At 36.8% G+C, this 8,078-nt stretch overlaps 1 long non-coding RNA gene across 1 annotated transcript; it reads right to left on the bottom strand.

Annotated features, from left to right (window-relative positions):
- Positions 1 to 522: 522 nt before the first annotated feature.
- Positions 523 to 7,032, bottom strand: LOC135156612 (uncharacterized). The gene is made up of 3 exons (XR_010295655.1): positions 6,835 to 7,032; positions 2,829 to 3,095; positions 523 to 2,057 (listed from the first exon to the last, which is right to left on the bottom strand). It is a non-coding gene; the product is annotated as an uncharacterized LOC135156612 (long non-coding RNA).
- Between the last annotated feature and the right edge of the window lie 1,046 nt (positions 7,033 to 8,078).

Here is an 8,078-nt window from a genome sequence, read left to right as displayed (position 1 = left end):
TATATGTACCAAGTTTGGAGTTACTTCCTCTAACATTCCTTTAGTTACACAAGAACAAGATATATTAAGGCATACTGACCTCTGTGACCTTTGACCATGTGACCCCAAAATCCAATCAGATCATTCTCCCTCTAGTATGTATATAAAGAATGTACCAAGTTTGAAGTTATTAGCTCCAATGGTTAAGTTATCACAAGAACAGGACATTTTAAGGTATATAACGACCTCTGTGACCTTTCACCCGTGACCATAAAATCAAAACAAAGTATTATCCCCCCAGGATATACCCTCATACCAAGTTTGATGTAAAACCACTCCACGGTTCTTGAGATTTCGACAAAACAAAACGGGACGGACGTACGGACGACCCGAAAACGTAATGCCTCCGGCCACTTCGTTGGCGGAGGCATAAAAAAATCATAAATATTCTAAATAAATTAAGAGTTAGCACAGATATGTCAAGCTTAATTAAGTATGGAATGCAGAATGATGTCATATACTCCTGAAAACTGTTTTTTTTTTGCTGTTGATCTTATAAGATTTGGTTTGACTGAGAAGACAAGGTAGAAAGACTATATGTATATACAAAAAAAAAATCCCTGAATAAACTAAATAAATTAATGTACTTTTCACACACAGAGGTAGCACAGATATGGCAAGATTAAAGGACAAGTCCACCCCCCCAAAAAAAAAAAAAAAAACCTTGATTTGAATAAAAAGAGAAAAATTCAACAAGCATAACACTGAAAATTTCATCAAAATCGGATGTAAAATAAGAAAGTTATGACATTTTAAAGTTTTGCTTCATTTCACAAAACGCTTATATGCACACCTCAGTCGGTATGCAAATGAGGGAACTGATGACATCACTCACCCACTATTTCTTTTGTATTTTATTATATGAAGTATGAAATATTTTGATTTTCTCGTCATTGTCATGTGAAATGAAGTTTCATTCGTCCCTGAACACGTGGAATTCAATTATTTTAACATTTTGTGCTTCAGGCAAGGAGGTCCTAATCATCAAATTCGTAAAAATTGAAATATTGTATAATTCAAACAATAAAAAACAAAAGAAATAGTGAGTGACATCATTGGCTCACCTAGTTGTGCATATCACTGTTTTGTTGAAAATAAGCGAAACTTTAAATTTTCATGCTAGTTTGATTTTTCTCTATTTATTCAAATCAGCATTTTCCTGGGGTGGACTAGACCTTTAATTTGAAGATTAGAGACATTGAGTCAAATTTTCAAAAACAGTCAATGAAACATACACTACTCAATGCATCCTCTTCCCAGTGATACATGCTAGCAGGTTTTACATCCATATTTCATACTGTTAAGGTGACATTGCATTAACAAAGATATTACCTGAATTTCACAAATTTACTTTCGAGCTACATATTCCAAAATATATCCAGATCATCTCCTATAGTGGTACATGTTAGCACCAAGTTTCACATTTATATTTCAAATTGTTAAGGTGACAATGTGTTTAAACAAATAAATTTCACAAATTGACCTTTGACCTACATATTCCAAAATCCATTCAAATCGTCTTCCTAATGATGGTACATGTTAAACACCAAGTTTTTACATCCATACCTCAAGCTGTTTAGGTGATATTGCTTTGACAAGAAAATAACCTGAATTTTACATACAAGGACCACATATGAAGTTCACACCTTACGCAGTCTTGAATAAATTAAGTTTATGAGCAAGTTTGGATAATCCATGTGGAGTTAGAAGTTTCCAATACATTCTGTAAATCACTGTAATAGGGAAACATTGAGTATAAGCAACTCTATCAACGTCCGTCAGCATTCAATCAATCTCGGGATATTCAGTATATTTCAAAATCTGGTGAGAAAACTCTGCATAGATTACCTGATCCTCATCAAAGAGCCAAGGATACTTCAGTCGGTCATCAGTGATCCTTGGCCGAGGGACAGAATTTATGATCCATGCCCTTCTGTCTGCCAGTGTCTTCTGCATGCAGAACTCAACTCTCTTGAAGTCTGGCTGCCTTTTTTTCAGTGCTCATCCACTCTATGTGCCTTGCAACAGTGTCAGATTTGGAAAGAATAAAAAATTATACTTAAAAAAAGAAAAAACAAAGAATAAAAAATTATACTTAAAAAAGAAAAAACAAATAGATTTAGAATCCTCATTCATTTAGTTTCTGTCAAATCACTTTTCATCCGAGTCCTTAATAGATATTTACAGCAAATTTTACTATAATAGCAAGTTTTATGCAACGACACGCCAGTCTTGTTGCCAAAGACAAGAACAGAAAAGCTCCACTTGGTCACACTTTGCGACTATCTGTCACAAACACACTGTACCAGTTAACATTTGGTGAAAGACCATAGCAGAACCATATACATGCGAATTAGACTAAAAAATTAACTTTAGGTAAAATCTAACAGAGAAATGCATTACAAAATGTCACAACAATGTAGCCACTGTAAGATTCCTGCATCAATAGTGATACTCAAACATTAGTAAGTTATAATGCAAGAAATATTCTCATATTTTATGCATTTACTCACATTTACTTAATTCATCAACTCTTAAGGTGCCCCATACACGTTTAAAGCGTTTTTACTGGCCAAGTTCTAATCCTCTTTAATAATCCTTCTGGTTGAGTCTCATATATAACTATGTCATGTGAAAAAGAGAAATGCCTTTAAGTTTGGCCATTATCAAGTAATATATTTATCTAGAAGGATGAATCAATTGCCAAAGAAATTAAATGGCATGCACTTGGGCAAGACTATGGCACATTGAGAGTTAATTGGGGTTTCTGTTTGGTACCAGATACTTACTCTCCACCATTCACCAGTTGCTGTGCACCGAGGACCACAGGTAGTTTGTAATTTTTACTCTCAATGGCCCTGTCACAAGTTCGTCCTCTTCCATGTCTGCAAAATCGTAGAATTTGTCTTGCCATGTCTACAGGAAAAATATCTTCTTCTTTCACTCCAAATGTTGTGCACACCACCCTAAGCAGCTCCTGTTTTGAGGTCTCCTCTGACTTGTTGGTTACCAACACCCTTCTTTGATTTTGGCCATATATCAATAAAAATTTGTACCTGGAATGAAAAGTAATTGATTTTCTTACTAAACCTGAATTTTGAATAAATAATGTATGCAAAGAGCTTTCAGGATAAATGTGTGTAATCAAAAGATATTGCATGTACATGGACACAAATATTCAGTTTTTGCCTCGATGCAAGAGGCAAACAAGACATATTCCAATGTTTGTCTGGGTTTGGTGATACATATTCCATTCATTTATCTTTTTTTCTAGTATTAGTTTCCTGTCTTCGAATATTAGTAAAATTGAAGGGATGGTCCAGGCTGGAAATATTTATATCTCAATAAATAGAAGAAAATTTACAGAGCAAAATGCTAAAAATTTAATCAAAATCGAATAACAAATAAAGTTTTTGAATTTCAAATGATATTATTCCGGTGAAACAGTTCTAGGCATGTCTTTATGAATATTCATTAGGTTGGCTGGTGATGTCATATCCCCACTTGTTCTTTTGTGTTTTATTATGTGAAATTTGGTTTAATAAAAAAAATTGCTACCAAGAACTAAAACAATTGGATTGACAACTGATTAAGTGGACTAGTTATTTATTGCCTCAACTTATTTCATCATAATGGAGACACATCATTTACACATGTATGAAAAAATGAAACATTTACGATGTCATGTAATGACATAAGAAAAAATTGAGATGTGACATCATCAGCCCACCAATTGAATATTCATGATGATGTGCATATTCCAAAAAATATTGCATATCGAAAACTTGTATGCAGTGTACCGGACATGTAAAAACATAGCAGACGACGTTTGCAGACCTCGCGATCATCGTATGACTAGTGGTGCGGAATGTTCCATTGCGGCTTTATGGGTGAAATAGCATTACAGAGGGATAAAATGTATACACAGATAATGTTTCAGCGTTGATTCGCAATATTTTGAGTCAATTTTCATGAATTATCGTTGTTTGAACATTTAAACATCATTATAAAATGAAAGAAATAAGCAAAACTTAATTTTCAGACTTAGCTATGCAGTGGTAAGCTAGGATGCACCCCTCGTATACATAATGGACCCGTCACGAGTGTAGGTTTGCTCTTCGGACATCACTATCACAAAGAAAATCTCCTCTGATTTGATGATAAAAGTGCCCTATTTCCTTATTAACCAATCTCCATGGTTCTTTCATGAGTATTTGCCTTACAATGTGCCCTTTATTGTAATCTGGGCGGAAATTCATGATACCACCACCCACCGATGTGACGAGGGATATAATCCACCCGGGTACTATAAAAATGTCCCCCAAACCCATTATCCCAATACATATTCCTGACTATGGATGGTTTTTAGTGATTTTAATGTAATAAAGTGCCATATTTCCCACCAATTGAATGTAAAGAAAATTATGGTCATCTGATAGAAGAAGTTGTTACCATTCATTTCAGGGGGGCGGAAATTCTATCTGAATCAACGCTTGTCCTTGATACACATTTGTTTGTGAAAAAAGGGTATAATGCAAGGGAATTCTGCGTGTTATAAGGGTGCGCGCGTGCAGCGAGGACCTTCTGTCCGCTAGTTTTCCATATGTAAACTTTGAAAATCAATAACTTTGTTATTTGATATCCAAGTTTGATGAAATTTTCAGCATTTTACTCTGTGAATTTTACTCCATTTATATACTTTTAGATATAAATATTTTCAGCCTGGACCATCCCTTTAACTTCCCGCTACCAGGAAAGAAAATTGTATTGTAGTCTATTAAAAATTTTGATTTGAAATTAAAATACAGTACTATTACGACACAACGGTCCAGCGATGGTATTTCCATTTTTCATCACATGAAATTTCATTCATTTCATAATAACCAACCATACTTAAAATTCATACAAATTTCAGACAATTCCACTATTAGTGACACATATGGAACAACACTTCCTAAATTAATAACTTAACCCATTTGTGACGAAATTCCACATTACGTGGTTTGGCCTCGGATTTTTCATGAATAGTTGTAGGGCCTATATATGAAAATACCAAGGAGACTCGAAAGTAAACACTAGAACTATTGGCATTACTTTTCTTTTGGTAACAATCATCGCCGCTATGGCTAGGGAAATGCGCATATCTTTCAGTTGTGTACAACTGTGTAGATCTACTATCGTAATGTGTATGCATGCTGTAGAAATCGTCGAAACAAGGAGCCAGCCACGTTCCCACAACCACACTCTGAACTTACCAAAAAAAAAACAGATTTTCACATGGAAAAACATATAGTATATACAGACATATGAATTGTACTCCCGCTTAAAAATAAAGGATTTATTAAAACATACTACTTTGCAGCTAGCTGATCCATTGATCAAGTATTACTAATTAAATGAGGACTAATTAACCCTCAGTAGCAGAGTCTGTAGCCTAGGCCAAGAGACTAGACCCATCAAAAAAAAAAGAATACAGATCAGTGGACTGAATGCTGTTGCCGTTCAAAAGTATAACATTAATTAGGACCACCGACACCGTACTCTAACCGTTAACGTAAACTTTAAAAAGTTAAAGTATAGATCTAGATCTAGACCCTAGTCGATAGTCTACTCTAACGTTAATTAAGCCAGTAGGAGATCTAGTACAAAATTTTTCTTCATACTCGATGGCAGCCAACAAGTTTTTTTTTTCAGGTAGGCCAAGCGCTAGCCTAAGTTAGGCCTAGGCTAGGGCCGGGACTAGGCTACGAGTACGACGTGTTCCACCATAATAATAAATCTAGTCCAAAGGCAAAGTCCAAGGCAAGCTCAAGCCTATAATATATAGCCATAAATAACTTTTAGGCCCTACCGTATGGGTACTAGTATTCAACCCGGCATAATTCAAAGATTTTGACATATTCCCCAAAATATTTAGAAATGGGGAATTTATCTTAATTTCACACCTTTGTTATTTCCAGGGTAATCTGTTGTCGATATTTTCTTTGTCAATCTGTCGACTGTGTGCGCGGAGGGTCGAATTATGCGGCGATGGCCTTTTGCACTGAATGGTACTAGTATTCAACCTAGTGAGGATTGATAGCAAATCTCAAAAGGGTTTAGATTGCTAAATTAGATCTAGATCTATGTAAGTCTCTGGCTTTGATTAATTCCCTGTTTGGTCTCATCTCAAATGGTCTAGTCCATAGTCGGATGGGACAAGGGCAGATTGAGAGACAGGGCCATCTTTCATCGCTAGGTTGAATACTAGTACCGACGGGTTGAATACTAGTACCAAAATCCGTCGCCGTATAATTCGATCGCCCGCGCACACAGTCAACTGGTTGAAGAAAAAAATAACGGAAAAAGAATAACCAGCATTTGCTCTTGGAAATAAGACGGGTCTGAAATTCAGGTAAATTCTATATTTCTATATATTTGAGGAAACTCTCCAAACGGGTTGAATACTAGTGCCCTTACGGTACATGTAGCCAGCCTTAATGCCTGGCTTCAACTTCAAGTTGAAGTCAGAATACATTTCTAGACCCATGCAACATTCCTAATCAAAATAAATGCAGCAACATTACAGACTAAGCCTAGGCAAACTCTTGAAATAATCCACTGCACTGACACTACAGTAACACTGCCTGCTGCAGAGTGCAGTACAGTACGGTACTACTAGGGCTAGGCTTGGTACGGTACGCGCACAATCCGCCGAGTGTTCAATTTCCGAGTCATGCAAGGCCAAGGAGGTGCCAGGAGTGGACTAATTCACGAGAATGCCCAACAGATTACTGATTAGATAAGCTTACTTACCGTTAACTATCTCCTGACAGTTCCATAATTTGTCTGTTCTCCTATAGTTTCAGTTAAAAAATTAGTTGAATGCAGTTAATTGCCTGAATTTCATGAACTTGAAGCTTAGCTAGCCCTTGGCATGGCCTTCGAAGCATTATTAAGCTGATTGTATCTGCACGCGCGGCGTACGTGTGTGTGTGCATTTGTCTATGGTGTGTATAGCATACATGTGCGGGTTGTGCGTTACACATGTGGTACTCGGTGGTACTAGTACATCGACGCGCATAAAAAAAAAGGCGCGAAAATGAGCGGGAGGGGTGGGGGGGGGGGGCAGGCGGGGAATGCGCGAAATTCGTGTCGAACACAATTATAAAGTAGACAGGTTCAAAATGACAAATGATATATATGTACGTATAGACAGACAATGTTTAGTGACTGCATGGGCAGACATATTTTGAAATTATACAAAAAGATAATATAGTCCTATTAAAAAAAAAAAAAACACCAGCGGCCACCCCCGGCCCGACTACCTTCAAGATCAACAACAACGGCCCTGCTTAGTTAGTAATTCAGGTCGCAGGCCTTTATAATTTTAGTCATGCCTTTGGATGGCCGAAAGTTAGTCGTACAACCAGTGGCGTACCTAGGATTTTCCACAGGGGGGGCAAAACCGTCCGCCAAAAAATTGACAAGCAAAAAAAAAAAAAAAAAAAAGAAAAGGTCTTCAATCACAAATATAGGATTTCGTACCACAAATAAAAATTGACAAGCAAAAAAAAAAAAAAAAAAAAAAAAAAAAAAAAAGGTCTTCAGGCTTGTCAGGGGGCAATAAAGGTCTTCAAGCTCGTCAGGGGGGGGCAAAAAAGGTCTTTCAAGCTCGTCAGGGGGGGGCAGGGATACGTACTTTGCATGGGTTGGGACTCGTCAGGGGGGGCAGACTGCCCCCCCCCCGTAGGTACGCTAGTGCGTACAATATTATGAGGTGCACGTATGCCTCATTTAGTCAGAAACCACAAATGGTGTTAGTCAAGCCTGTCTTTTTACGAAATACGAGTAATGAAAAACCTTCGTTAGTCCACAGCTGAGTTAGTCGTGACAAGTTTTATAGGCCCAGACTAACAAAGTTAGTACCTTGGTAAAACGGGAATTTAATCATGGTTTTGTAACCAATGTTTTTACACTTTCATTAAACCACGGTTAAAACCATGGTTATATAACAATCATTTTCAAACTATCATAAAACCATGGTTAAAATCATGGTG

The sequence above is a fragment of the Lytechinus pictus genome, chromosome 2, assembly GCF_037042905.1.
Source record: "Lytechinus pictus isolate F3 Inbred chromosome 2, Lp3.0, whole genome shotgun sequence".
In the NCBI taxonomy this organism is placed as follows: domain Eukaryota; kingdom Metazoa; phylum Echinodermata; class Echinoidea; order Temnopleuroida; family Toxopneustidae; genus Lytechinus; species Lytechinus pictus.
Note: the sequence above shows the minus strand (reverse complement) of the source record. Positions and strands in the feature narration are given on the sequence as shown.